The 12,647-nt window shown below is 45.2% G+C and overlaps 2 non-coding genes across 2 annotated transcripts; one reads left to right on the top strand and one right to left on the bottom strand.

Annotated features, from left to right (window-relative positions):
* Positions 1–987: 987 nt before the first annotated feature.
* TRNAA-GGC lies at positions 988–1,061 on the top strand. The gene has a single exon. It is a non-coding gene; the product is annotated as a tRNA-Ala (tRNA).
* An 11,251-nt stretch (positions 1,062–12,312) lies between these two features.
* On the bottom strand, positions 12,313–12,421 carry LOC116666185. The gene has a single exon (XR_004323028.1). It is a non-coding gene; the product is annotated as a U6 spliceosomal RNA (small nuclear RNA).
* Positions 12,422–12,647: the final 226 nt, after the last annotated feature.

The following is a 12,647-nucleotide window of genomic DNA, read 5'->3' as shown; positions in this document are numbered from 1 at the left end:
TGTATTTATACAGGGCCTGTGTTCAGCATTTGTCATCACTGTCACCGAAAATGATTTCCTGGGTCATAAAAATGACTACAAAGCTTGACCCCGAAGATTCGACGTGCCTGTTTGCTTATTCAGGTTCAAGATGTGATGTCAAACACTGCTCTATTAGTGGTCGCTTTTCACACAGAGTTTGCTCGGGGTTGATAACAATGATGGTCGGAGAAGCATGTTGATGTTGGTCCAGATAGGATGGTGCTGAGGTGCCGAGAGCAAGGGTGTTGACAAGGCAGAGGAGGCTGGGAAAGATGTGCAAATGCAGGTGTTACCTTCCCTGGCAGCCCCCTTTCAGAAACCGGCAGTTCATCACAGGATGACAGTAACAGCAGGATTCCTGGGACGAGGGTCTCCTATGAGGGATTTCTGGGTCTCACACACAATGTGGCCTCCGTTTTACACAGCCCCCCACACACATATTTTAAAATGCACAGAAGTCTAATTACAGTGGGCAGACACACTTCTTTTAATTATTCATTACAGCTCCAGTTCACAGAGACTTTTTCTAAAGTTAGAGTCATTGTCAAATAATGAGGCCTCCCCCTCCCGCCCCCGTCCCACTTGTGCGTCAAACCAGGCAGAGGCCAGCCTACCTCCTAATTTCATTAGCCCAACATTACTACAGGTTGCAGGAAGGAGGGGGGTCAGACTCAGATATTCCCAAAGAAGAATCCTATTTTAAAATCAGGTTATTAAAACACTCAGACAAGCAGACACACCCAGATACATGTCAGATCAATTGCTGGGCACTGGTGCAGTTTTTGAAAGACGGAGTGCCTTCACTTTCATTAAATTATATGATTGTGTAGGAAAGATGGGCTGTCGTTCAGCTGTGAACCTTCAGCCAAGTCACATTAGAACCAACATTAGGATGGCAGATTGCTTTTTAAAACTAATAATAACAAGTAAAACATTTAAGCACAATAAAAAAAATAATCTGAAGGGGGAAGGGAATAGCTCAGTGGTAGAGTGCATGCTTGGCAAGCATGAGGTCCTGGGTTCGATTCCCAGTACCTCCATTAAAAAATGAAAATAAACCGAATTAACTCCCCCCAAAATTAGAATAATTAATTAATTAATTAATTTTTAAAATCTGAGTGTGTGATTTCAGTTGCACACAAAGAAACAAAAATTTCCTAAACTGAATGTTCTCAATTCTTTTTATTAACCACCATTACTAGAAATCAATTGCAAATTGTTTGAGGTTATTTTTCTAAAGGTCTTTAGACTGTGACATATTGGTGGTGCCCTTTAAGTATCTCTATCTGCAGGTCCTGCCTGGTGGAGACCTCAGACAGGACTCGGTCCGCGATTTACATTTCAAGCATTTGGAATTCCAAACACCTCTGCTTTCTCCTCTGGAATATTTTACGGTCAGCCAAACGTCATCCATTTGGAATCTGTGATATTTCACCTTTGGAATGTGGAATTTCTTTTGTTGGAATGGTTTAAAAGAATCCTCTCCTCCATGCAAATCCAGTATTTGAAAGAAGAACTTGGTCCACAGTCCATCATGATGGAGAAACAAGCGCTCACAGCATTTTAAAATCCTAAGAGGCTGTTGGCCAGCCGAGTCCTGCAAAGAAATCTCGAAGCTAACAGGACCCAAAACTGCATATTTTAAATTGGATTCTCTGAGGATGACTTTTCCTGCGTCTCTTCCCCCTGGAGGGACTTGACGCTGGGTCTTCTGCCAGGATGATTCGAATTCCTCATTGACAATCTCTCCCCATGAGTGATGCTCCATCTAGTCTACTCCTCGGCACATAGTAGGAGCTCAGTAATTGTTCCTGGGGTTTATAATTTGGCTATTTGTTGTCCATCCACTGTGCTAATGGGGAAAGAAACTCATCACATGTGGGCTGACAGTCCTTCAAAAGAACAGCACGGGGTCCCCCAGACCCAGTCTTCAGACGTGGCCCCAGGAACTCTGCTGCTGTTTGGTGAGCCCACTGATCTACAGATCGCTCCCACACTGGGCTCCACCCTCCCACAGGGCATCTCCGCCGGCCCTCTGCAGGCCCCACCCCCCCATCTCCTTTCCTCTGACAAAGTACGGAATATCAATAGCATTTTAGGCTTAGAAAGTTCAAGGGTCAATCTTCAAGGTGCTTAAGGCAGGGGAAAACTCCCCTGTCTTGGGGTGCCTGACAGTGACGGCATCTCCAACTAAATAGGAGCATCTCTGTGTGAAAGCGCCAGTGTTCCTCATGCTAATTAAACAAACCAATTATGGTAATTAACTGGCACAAATGTTTAAATGGCTGGGAAGCAGAATGAAGGGGGTTACCACTGAGATGCCACACAATTATCCTGGTAAAAATGGATTTCGAAACAAGGGGATGCTTGACATTTTTGGTCACTTTCAAAATGTATATATATTGAAATTCTTAGGAAGGATCTGCCAATTCCACTCCATCCTTAGACTGTTAAAGACAAGAAATATCAGAAAGAAAGAAACAAGCACACCAAGGGAGAAAGAGAGAACATAAACCAAATTTTTAAAATCCTGCTCAACTGACAAGGATGCAATGGGATGTTACTTCCCCATCACTTAGCGATCATAATTAAAGAAATTCGGTTTTGATGAAGGTCACCTTGACTTTAGGAAGGAAAGAAGGCCTGAATGATATGCTAATTAGGACACATCTCTTTGAAAACTGTCCAAGTGGCTGAATATATATTTTTAAACCAGGCCTGTAGTTAAAAGAGTTTGCACCAAGTTCTGGCTTTTTGTTTTCTTCCTAAAGAGAGTTGGTTGGTCCAGTTGCTCCCTTGTTGTTGAAATTCAATCAGGGGCATTAAAGTGTAAACCAGTTGGAAAAACAAAGAGCTTTAGGGAAATTAGTTGCTTCAACAACAACAAACAAGCACTTGGTAATCTTCTTAGAGAAATTAATGAAGAGCAAACCCCCCTCAACTGGGGAGAAGAATGATTCCCGGCTCTCAAAGCACCGGCCTGGGAGCTTGAGAGAGAAGGTGTGAATGAAGAGAGAAGGATTAAGTCGAACTTCAAGGAGAACACAAAGAAATTTGGGGGATCTGAGAGCGCAGTGCACCCATTTTCAGATGGAGGAGTATTTTGGAGGGCCAAGGGGTCCTAATCCTCTATGCAAATCTCCTTAGATTGAAGTTTGCTTAAGTGTTTTATTTCTTTGCATACAATTAACATGCGAAGCCCTGAAATGCTAACCGACTTCAAAGTCGCCTTGTCTAGAAGCATCTCAAGTTATCTCGCCTGCTGCCTTTAATCATCTTCCAAGCTTTTCTGATACTTGAAGACGAAATCTCATTTTTCAGAGTCTTGAAGGCCTTACACACACTCAAAAGAAGGAAAAAAACCACCCCCTCCACCATTAAACAAACAAAGCACCCCCCTTCTGCATTACAGGCCAGAACTTTATCTTCTTTTTGTTGGTTCTAAGGTTGATAAGTAGATCTGCTATTTTTACTTCCAATTGGATCGTGTTCCCGGCGCTTCTCTTTTTGATTTAACATGCAAATCATAATCCTGAACTATGGAATGTTTTGTTTCTGAAACTATTTATTTGGAAATGACTTGAAATTCCCAGAAAAGTTACAAAACTAAAAACAATACTTTTGCCTTTGTCTAAATTCACCTACTGTCAGCATTTTACCCCAGTGCTTTATCACATATGCATGTCACACACACACACACACACACACACACACTCCAAAGTTGCTTCTTTAAACCAGTTGAGAGTACATTATATACCTTAAGTTACAACCCCCAGATACTTCCATGGGAATTTCCTAAAAACAGGAATATTCCCTTACATAACCACAATATAGTTATCAACTTCAGTAAATTTAACCTTGATACAATAACTTTTATCTGGTTTATCATTTGTGCTTCAGTTTTGACAGTTGATCCAATAATGTCCTTTGAGTGTTTTCCCTGCTAAGACCTGGTTGGTGTAGGGTCAGGGATTACATTTGGTTGACATACCCTTTTTAGTTTGAACAATGTTTTTCAAAGTCATATAAATTTAAAGCATTTGGATATTTTAAGTAAAAAATGACTATATTCAGTAAATGACTAGTATTTAATCTAGACACCTGAAGTTTAAGTTTTTGCCAACATTTGTAACTGATGTATGTGGAACCCAAGAATCAGAATAACAATAAAAACAGCAAGGACAATTGACCTTTACTGATGACCTATTATGTGTCAGGTGCTCTGCTAAGTGATTTTTATGGACTGTCTGGGCAGTTGTTCTATCAAGGTCTCCTTTTCCATCTCCCAGCACAGAATGAAGGAACTTTCAGAAATGCTTAGGATCTCCCTTTTCGTCCTTTCTAGGAAATCTCATTGTTTGAATCGTAATTCTGAGATTCAGACCTAGGGTTGTACAGGCCATGAAGGAGATCCAACACTCCAGATCTTTAACTCCAGCTAGTAGATAAAACAGATAATGTTTAGGTGATACAGTGCTAGGAAGAAAAGTAAAGCAGGGTAGGGGCGAGAAAGCAACATGAATATGGGAGTGACATGGCTATTTCATGTAGGGAGGTCAGGGAAGACCTCTCTGATGAGGTGGTAATTGCAAAGAGCCCTGAAGGCAGGAAAGGAAGGCATGAACCTTGTGGATATCTGGGGGAAGAGCAGCCTAGGCAGAGGAATCAGCAAGTGCAAAGGCCCTGTGGCAGCAGGGTGCTTGGTATGTGTAAGGCACTATGAGGAGCCCACCAAGTGATCTGGGAGGAGAACAATGGGAGAGGAAAGAACAGGGGTGGCAGAGAACAGCCAGTATGGGGACAGGGAGGTCATGATGAGGACTTTGGCTTTTAATCTGAGTGATAAGAGAAACCATCGCAGGATACCAAAAAGAAGAATCTTTTTAAAGGCAGTGTTGTAGAAGAAGGTGGAAATCAAGAACTTAACTACTATTAGCCTAGTGGTGGCTAGAAACCTCACCAATGACATAAACGGTAGATTAATGCATATTTTGTGTTACATGAATACCTACATACACGTTTTATGCATTGATAATATAACTTTTCTTAATTTTTTGATAGTTCTAGGCTGCGTGTTTTTTCAAATTGTTGCCAATTTCCCCCAATTTTTCCAATTTATTTGCTGACCAAAAAATCCACATATAAGTGGACCCATGAAGTTCAAACCCATGTGCTTCAAGGGTCAACAGTAATTTAAAATGGTCCCATCGTCACCCCCTTTAAGGCAAATTTCTTACAAGGAATTTTCTTGCTGTCTTGCGATCTAAGGTCATGGAAGAATCAAATCCATGACATATAATTTGTGACTCTTCATGGGGTTGACAAGAGTTCGCACCCTTTGATGAGTAGAAAGAGATCTGGTTGGTGGCATTTTCTCCACACGAGATGTTCTAGGGTAAAATTTATTTCATACAGTAAGTTTAGCAGGAAGAGTAAGGCTACCTGGAGGTGATCCTTTGTCACTGAGGATGTGAGTGATGACAATTCCTCCTCAGCAGGAGGGCAGGTGAGTGTGCTACCTATTGGTAGGGCCATGTTTTAGACAGAGCAAGCGAGCGCGTGTGCGCACCGTAAGACTCTCATGTGGGCTATGCAGAAATCAAACACGGATGGGGAATACGTCTAGATTTTGCTGGCAGTGACCCTCTGCACTGCCCTGGCTGAGTTCACCCTGTTTTGTCTACGTGTAGCATTTTCAACCCCTTTCTGTCCCCAGCTCCTCCCTGTTTCTCCAATCTGCCCCAATTCCAGGAACCATCACCCCATCCTCTGCTTCTAGGTCCCTGTGCTGACAAAGCTTCTGAGCAAGAGGGTAGCTCTCCAGTTCTCCTAATCTCACCCTGTCCTTCCCACACAGTGATTAACAGGGGAAGGCTGTGGACTCAGAAGACAGAGGTCGGAGTCTTAGCTCTCCCCTTCTTAGCGGTGTGACCTCAGGGAAATTGTTAACTTCTCCCAGCCTCAGTTTCCTCATCAGTAAAATGGGGATGATGATGATCAGATCCATCCACTGAGTTGTAGCAAAGCTGTGATAAATTCGGGCCCACTGCTGGCCCATATGGTGCATTTGTGGAAAATAGGGAAGACGCCGGATCCTTCGGGAGACACTCCCCACCTGGTGAACAGAACGTGGACTAGATTTCAGCCCTACTTGGTGCCTCCTGGGCGTCTCTGACAGGGTCTGTCTGCCCAAACCATCCGCACAGTTCCTGGAAATAAAAATACAAGTTTTAGAACATAAGATGTGCAGAAAACAATATTCGCCAGTATTACTTAGTGCCGTTATCAAGGATCCTCCCCCGTGGTCATGGCAACCAGATTGGCTGGGGTGCCGCCTTTACCCTGCTTCCAATGGCCCGGAAAGTTTCTTCTCTGAATTCCAACAAGGTAACCAAAAGCGGCAGCCCTGTGCATCCGAGTGCCCCTTGGGGCGCCGCCCCACCCTTCCTCGGAGTACAGGACAGGGTGGGGAGGGTGGCGAGCATCACTTAGAGCGCCAAGTACCTGGTTGCAGCTGGTGGTATTTCTGAACTCGCAAAGAAAGGAGACTAATTTTCCCCGTTCCAGAAAATGGCTTGAGGCCTCCTAAAGGCCCCCTTCAGACGGGCAGCTGGAGCAGTCTGGGGAGAAAGTCGTGCTGCGTGGGCTTTCTGAGGACCATATGGGCAGCTCGGCCGGTTCTGTGACTGCGCCCGCCCTGCTTGTCATCCCCAATCATACGTGCTCTAAGCCGTGTTTTAATTTACTCAGCTGGTGCAACACCCGCGCTGCCAGGGCGGTCCTTGGGGCCCCCTCATTCCTGCTGCTGATGACAAGGAGTATGCAAAAGGCACAATTATTCACCCACCAAGGTGACAGAGAAGGCCTCTGCCTGGGAATAGGTTTCCAGCTTCCAACATTTTCATGTCAGTCGCTGAAGCACTTTGCAGTTTGCAAACAATTCTATGGAGACCTCTATTTTTTTTTTCTTTTTTTTTCAAAAAAGCATTTTGATCCTAGCAAGTGACGGGACTTCAAGTGGCGGCCGGCCGGCTCGCCATTGATTCCGGAGGCCCGTCTTCAGAAGGCTTGCCACACGTTCCTCCTATTCAGCTGGATTATTGGATTTTTTTTTTTAATCAAATAAGATTTCCCCTTCTCCCTTTTCCTTCTCCTTTTCCTCCCACATCCCAACCCTAGCCTGCTTGGCCTCAAACAAAGGAAAATATGTCAGGCCCGGCCTATTAATTCGTACAGATTTGGTGTTGTTTATGTTCTCCTGTGAACCACATTCCAAAGCACCAAAATAAAACAGCTCGAGTGTAGCTTTCAGCTCCCCAGCCCATGATGTATTTCATTTGCTACGGTCCAGCCATGGTAACAATGCCTTTCATTTTCTTACGGCCTAAGATGATTTTCTTTCTGTGAGGGCCATTTTTAGAGAGAGAGAGAGAGAGATAGAAACAGGGAGAGAACAGAGAGAGAGAGAGAGAGAGAGGGAAAGAGAGAGAGAGAGCCCGCTAGAAGAAAAGAAAAAAACCACCTCTCTTTTCCTTTTCAGGGTATCATTTGCAATTTAAAGCTAACCTGGGGAGTGCTGGAACAATGCTTCTGCCCATAAAACGGTCCCGGCCAGGGGCCGCATGCCCAATGAGGGTGATGTCGAGCTATTTAGTTCTTTGTCCTCCCATAATATCTACTTAATGCAGTTCAATAGCAGTGGATTGTTAGCGGCATTAAGGATTCTATTAAGTTCTTCCCAAGCCCGGCTATTCTCCTCCAGCTGTTGAGAGCCTGAGCCTTTCAGCTAAGGCTGGAGGAGAACCTTCCGGAAAGCACCTCTGCCGAATGGGTCTTCTCCCGACTTGATCTCAGACCTGCGACTGCGGAGCCCAGCTCGGAAACGCCAGCCCGCCCCGTGGCTAAGCAGAGATGTTTTCAAATCCCACCAGGCCCTAAAGCTTTGAATTTGGGAGCTCCGGCCCCTTCATAGTCTTATCAAATTAAATCTATGCTTCCACGTCTCATATGAAATCAAATGTTTTTCACTTCTCAAATCTCTGAAAACATTTTTTAGACTATTTGAATCTTTTTCTGTTCAGCTTTAGGGAGAATGGATGATCCACTCTGTCCTGCTTTATTCTTCATTGTTGAGATGCAATCGGACGAGAGTTCAGTTTCAGACGTGTTGACAGAAACCGACCACTTGAGAAACCTCGTTAAACACTTGGTAAGTTTGATCTTGTGGTTTTTCTTTCTATATTTGAAAGCCAGTACGAGGACTTCATTTTAAAATAGGAAACATGGTGGGCCTTGGGCCAGTGAATAAAACGGCTTCTACCTGCAGAAAGTTGGCCTGAGACAGAATTGCTATCATTCTCAGCTTGAGTTGAGTCAGCTGGTGAGATCCAGGGGCAGCCTTCCCATCTTGACCTAATGCTCCAAGCCTACCTTGAAGAATTTGGTGAAGCCAGATAGAGCCAGGTGGCTGGGTTCACCCCCTCAGGGCCTAGCAACTTACCTGGCACACAGGGATGCCCTCTGCTTCCTGCACAGGATCATTTATCACTGAGTTCGCAAGAGCCATCCAGGGACCCTTGAATGCTAATTCCTTCTTGGGGCCACCCTGCCCCACAGATAATCCTGGGGGGGTGGTCCCCTTCTTGCCCATCTCAGCAGAAGGGGTCACAGGCAGAGCAGTCCTGGACAGTGTGGCCTCCAGAGCTGGCGGCTCCATCCAGAGTGGGCGGAGAGAGGGAGGCAGGCGGGGGCTGCGGGAGGGCCAGCGGGAGGGGAGGGGGCCCTGCCAGGATTTCACACAGTTGGCTGGAAGAGGCAAGCACTAAGCTGCCTTTTCAACCACAGTAAACCCTGTCCATCTGGCCATCCCTAAAACTCTGTTAGCTTGTCCCCCTCGCCCGGGGCTGACTAGACCTCCTGAAGCAGAAGTAACGCCATCAATGGTGTAAACCCCGGCCACTTGAGGGAATTACGTTTCATTTCATGCTTGACTTAATCAAAACTGGGGAAATGAAATGTACACCTTTTTGATGTCCTTTTCCCTGCTGTTTAAAGAGAAGAATCTTAACCCATTTGATCTTCACATGCACCCAGTAAATGACCAAATATGGCAAGCTGTCAAAAGCAGAAGGCGGCCAGTTGCCAGGCGGTGTTGGGTCACTGAGAAAGCACTTAATGCGGGCAAACGTAGGTTTGGAGCCCAGGGACATTGTGGCCGAGGCAGTGTTTCCCCCAGCCGGGCTGCAGTTAGGACTTTTGAAAGGAAAAGTTGGGTTGGAGAAAGGAGCAGGTCTTTTTGATTCAGAGGGATGGAGCATGGGTTGACACTTGCCTTCAAATTTCCCGTCAGGTATCCCTTCCTCCTGGAAGATTTTCCCACCCTCTCCCACTACTGGTTAAGAAGTGGACTCCGGGGTCACTCTGTGTGTCCTGAGCCAAGGTACTTAATCTCTCTAGGGGCCTCAGTTAACTCATCTGTAAAATGGAGATGATTATAGTCTTGACCTCATTGGTTCCTATGGGGATTAAATGATATACCATATAGAGGGTGCTTAGCAGGATGCCCGGTACATGAGACGTTCTCAATAATTGCAGCCTATTGTTACTGTTACTCTATTTATTACGTCTGCTGTGGACTAAATTGTGCCCCTCTCTCCAGTTCATATGTTGAACCCCAACACCCAATGTGGTTTCATTTAGAGAGAGGCTTTTAGGAGGTAACTGAGGTTCAATGAGATGGTCAGGGTCAGGCACAAATCTAATAGGACGGTGGGACTTACAAGAAGAGAAAGATCTCTCTTTTTCCAACTACAAGTGGAAAAAGCCATGTGGGGACACAGCAAGATGGTGGCCATCTGCAAGCCGGGAAGAGCATTCTCACCAGAAATTCAACTGGCCGGCACCTTGATCTTGGACTTCCCAGCCTCTGGGACTGTAAGAAAGTAAATCTCTGTCGTTGAAGCCTCCCCGTCTATGGTATCTTGTTATGGGAGCCCTAGTGACTAATGTGACAACCTATTAGGGTTCTCTATTCTTGTTCTTTATGTGTACATCTCTTCAGTAAGACTCACATTCTTTGGAGGCTGATTCCATGGCTCACCTGGCTTCGTACACGGGGCGCTCAGCACCATGCCTGGTATACAGTGGATGATCATTAAATACCTGCCTATTACATAAATGAGGGGACATAGTTTTGTGTGACAAGAGAGCCATGAGCCTTTTCTCATCCCATTTTGGCCACTTCGGCCACTTCTATACTCTGTGACCTCAGACAAGTTATTTACCATCTCTGTGCCTCAGTCTCCCCACCTGTAACACATCGGGTTGGGCTGGCAGATTTCTAGGGTCTCAGAGACAGTGAGATTCTGCCTTTAATTAAAGACTGAGGTGGAGAGCTGGGTAACAGGGCAGAGCCTACAACTGGAGCCTAGAATGAGGCTGCTGCCTCCCCCCACCCCAGGCATCAGGAAGAAGATTGGAGATGACATTGGACTAGCAGGAAGATTCCAAGATGGGTTCACTAGGCAGCTTGAGTTGGGGGTGTGGAGGATGCAGGCTCAGGACTGAGCAAACACAGGTCTCACTCTGGGTGCCTCGAAGCTCTGGTTCCTGTCTGCCCTGTGGGCTGGGGAAGGGGCACAGAGCTTCCTGTCCAGAACTCATGGATGCAGGTAAGAGTGCAAGCCTTCTGGAGTGCAGAGTTGGCAGAAACAGATATGATTGTCCATCTAGTCCAGTGGTTTTCAACAGCCATGCATATGGAAACACCAGGAGGGGTGCTTGTTAAATCCTTGTGCCCCTACCCTAAGCCTCGCCTTAACTGGTCCAGTAAAGGGATGCTCCAACTTGGGGATCTCTACCGGGCCACCCTGGAGAGCCAGGAGTGCTTCCTGGATATGCTCCTGTCAACCAGCCTTGCCTGTCACTAACTCACTCATAACCTTGGGTCAGTCACATCGACTCTCTGAACCTTAGTGTCTTCATCTCTGAAAGGAGCATGGTCGCATTTGCCTCTCCTAGGGCAGGTGCTGGTTTGCCTGTGAAGGCTGTTTCTCTGTAAGAGCACGCCGTTTGAGCCCCAAGCTGAAGTTCACAAGCCCTCCGAGGTAATAGACAACATGTTTGCCTGCAAAAGTGGGAAAACTAGAAACAACCTAACTACATGATGATAAGTCCCTGCAATAGACCATTTTGCATCCATCCAATGAAAACGCCTCTGATGAAAGGTTAAGTTAAAATAAGTAGTCGCAAACCAATATACAGAGCATGATGCTGTTTTTGTAAAATACGTGTGTAGTGTGGGTGTGTGTTCATTTGTTTAACACATTTGTAGAAGCTTGGGCTCTGGGAAGTAGGCTGACCTCTGATCTGGACGCATTTAGTACCCTTAAGAATGGGCAATTTATAAACATCACTACTGCCTCCGTTTCCTTATCTGTAAGATGGGGGTGATACGGATACCTGCTGCCTCACAGGAGTGTTATAAAGATTAAGTGAGTCAATACAGAGTAAGGTTCTTAGCACACGCTCGCAATAGATATCCAGTAAAATGTGAGCTGTTATTAGTTACATAAAAGCGTTTTTTAAAAAATTCAGACAGGATGCACACCCAAATGATAACCATGGTGACCAATCATTCCTGAATGACTAATTGCCAGACAAACAATTTTTTTTCAGGAAGAAAAATAACTGGGACAGAGCGTATATCCTTTCCATATGGAAAGATATCCAAAAGCAGTTGGGTAGGAAGAAAAGTGGGCTCTCTAACAGGCTGCGTGATGGAAACTCAGATTGCCAATAAGAATGAAATGTTGGTATGCACAGCGAGAGAAGCCTGGAAGCCAGTAGATCCCTCCTCTCACAGTGATTCCTTCAGGAGCAGGACTGGGATTGGAGGGAGGCCTGGCGAGGCACCCAGGGCACAGAATTTGCACCAGCCGCTACGGGCCTCTCTCCCCTCCCCCCAGTCCCAGGCCTGCCCAGCGGCGTCAGCATCCAGGAACCGTCATTTACTACACTCGCCACTTCTGTATGGTTGTAGTTATTTTAACAATTATTCTTTATTTCCGTGTTGGGTGTTATTCTTTATAATAATAAAGAATTGAAAATATGAAAAGGAATATATGTACGTATATGCAGGGCTGGGACAGTGTGCTATATACCAGAAATTGACACATTGTAATTGCCTGTACTTCAATAAAAAAAGAGAAAGAATTGTTTATTTAAATAATATGGTAACTGTTTTGACAATTATTCTTTATTTCTGTTTGTCTCTATTTTCTTTCTTTTTCTTTTTTTGTGGAATGCTTCACAAATTTGCGTGTCATCCCTGCCCAGGGACCGTGCTAACCTTCTCTGTGTTGTTTCAATCTTTCAGTGTACGCGCTGCTGAAGCAAGCACTCTATTTTGTTTCATGTTTATTTTATTTCCTCAAAAGCAATACTGTGTATCTCCTTAACAGGTCGGGGTATCAATAAAGATGTAATGCAATCATAATACCAATACTCACTGCTGTCATTGGCCCATTTGGATCCCCGGTATGGAGTTGCTCCCTGCAACCCTGCCTGGTCCTCAGTGCGGTATTTACCCTCTGAAAGAACTGCTCCATCCAGCCCTTTTGGAGCTC

This window comes from Camelus ferus, chromosome 9, assembly GCF_009834535.1.
Source record: "Camelus ferus isolate YT-003-E chromosome 9, BCGSAC_Cfer_1.0, whole genome shotgun sequence".
Lineage (NCBI taxonomy): Eukaryota > Metazoa > Chordata > Mammalia > Artiodactyla > Camelidae > Camelus > Camelus ferus.
Note: the sequence above shows the minus strand (reverse complement) of the source record. Positions and strands in the feature narration are given on the sequence as shown.